Genomic DNA, 2,296 nt, shown 5'->3' on the forward strand with positions numbered 1-2,296 from the left:
CAGAGACCACAGAGCAGGAGTGGCTGTCTCACAGGCATGTATTTATGCTGCCCTGTTTCCCTGTGCTATCGATCCAGCGGCTTGCTAAGATACAGCCCTGCCTGCTGTAGTGGTCTAATTCATTTTTAAGCATCATTATTTTTCATGTTGTGGTCTTCCCCTGCTTCGGGTGCTTCTCCCCACCCCTCCCCAGAAATGCCCATTGCTGTCTGTCTCTAGGCGTGAGATGCTCCCACATGTGTGTGTGCATACCAGGGAGATGGAGAGGCAGCTTCAGCTACACTAAGCAATTAAACTCCAGTAGCTCAGGGATGAGCAGGAGGCCGTGATTTTCTTTTCCTTTGCAGTAATTGCCTCTGCAATCAGCTTTGATCACCCGAGAGCAGAAGAGATGAGTGCTGCAAGTTGACATCAGTGGTTTTAATATATCCATTTACATATACAGGAGCAGTGCAGCATACAGCTTTCCACAGCGCCTCTGACCTGAAACCATCGCCGCTCCATAGATACCTCATTTAATTTAATACTCCACCACGCTGCGGAAGCCGTACGGTGGGGATGGGAGGGGGCATAATCAAGCCCTCACTCTCTCTCTCTCTCTCCGTGCATGTCTGTAAAAATGACATGAAAGTAATTGCTTTTGAAAAGCAAAGCAGAAATGGCACAATTGATTCCACTTAAATGAGAGGAGAAGGGCTGGGGGTGGGGGATGCTCACCCTAAACATGCCACCTCCCTTCCTGCTGCAAGCACATTGCTGCGTGGGGCTGCGCTGGGACACAAGAAAGGTGGGCTTGTCTGGGTGGCAGGGGAAGGAGGGAAGCTGGGGCAGGCAGTGCTGCTGTGGGCAGGATGCACCCCTAGGTGACCTCGGACCCACAGGCAGAGGCTGTGGAGACATGTGATGTGACATGCCCTGCTGTCACAGGCACTCCTGGTGCCCGAGAGCGGGCAGGCAGCTTCAGTGCACTGAAAATCCTAGAATCACCCCTGCCAAGCCCACTCACCTGCCTGGCAGCTGGGAGAGGGGGATGATGAGGGGGAGGCATCAGCTCCTCTCCATCTCTAATGTATCCCTGTTGACAAAGCTCTGTGAGCCTATGATTTTGGAATCCATCCAGTCTCCTGGTGCTGCTGGATGCTCACCCTTCTGCCAAGGACCTCCCAGTGCCTCCCTGTGACCTGGCACACCACTCAGCCCTCCCATCAGTGGAAGCCAGGACCTGGCACCATGGGCTGTGCACTGCCTGTGTGTGCTGAAATACATCTTTAATGTAGACATTAACATGATTTCATGTTAATTACATGCAAATTGATTATTAGTATATTTATTGAATGTTGACATCAGGGTGACAGTCTTCAATAAATATGTTTTACTAATCAGTGAGCATTAATTAATATTGAAATCCTCTGTAGGTTTAGCAAGTCAGTGAACATTGGTGAGGCCCCTCTGTTGCTGCCAGTGTTGCTGGATGTTGGCAGTGTTGTTGGCAGCACTCAGCTGTGCCTGGCAGCACTGTGGAGCACAAGTGGGCCCAGGAGGTCCAGGGGCAGTGGCAGTGCTGGAAGGACAGATGGACACATGCCCCAAGAGAGAAGCTTCGGGGAAACATTGCTCTTGGGAGAACCCCCCATGCAGCAGGGCCTGCCTGAGGGCAGGGGGGCTGCCAGCTTGAGCCAAGGTGGTAGTGGCCTGGCAGTGCTTGCAAGAAGCTCTGGAGACCCCTTTCTCCAGGACACAGGACTGCTTGCGGGTATATCTGAGCAGCAGAAGGAGGATGCTGCTCTCACCTGCACACAGGACCCTTGGTCATGGCAGGGCAATCCCCTGCCAGCAATGCAGAGGAGTTTGTATGCTGCATTTAAACCACCAAGCCAAAGACCAACTCCTGAGCTGCCTGGGCAGCATTTTCTCTTGCCTCCCCATCCTTAGCAGGGCAGGAGCCATACAGTGCCTGCTGACTGTGCCTTCTCTGGCCCATCACAAGAAGATGAGCAGCATCCCTGAGGAGTAAATGGCCAAGGTAGCAGGGAGAGTGGCTCCATGCTGGGGTCAACACTTGAGTCTTGTCATGCTGATGCTCCTTGGTTGACGGTTATGATTCTTCCCTGCTTCCACCTTGTGCAAACACCTTAGAGCTGGAACACCAAGCAATGAATATGCTGAACCCTTAGAGCTGCCCCTATTCAGACAGATGGACAGGCTGTGGGGTGCCTGAGCCCCTTCTGCTCTGCGGACAGCAGACACAGGGAAAATGCCTGAAGAGCTCAGCATGCAGCTGCAACAGGAGCTGGGT

This window comes from Agelaius tricolor, unplaced genomic scaffold (genome assembly GCF_023055355.1).
Source record: "Agelaius tricolor isolate 1412-34295 unplaced genomic scaffold, bAgeTri1.0.p SCAF_15, whole genome shotgun sequence".
In the NCBI taxonomy this organism is placed as follows: Eukaryota; Metazoa; Chordata; class Aves; order Passeriformes; family Icteridae; genus Agelaius; species Agelaius tricolor.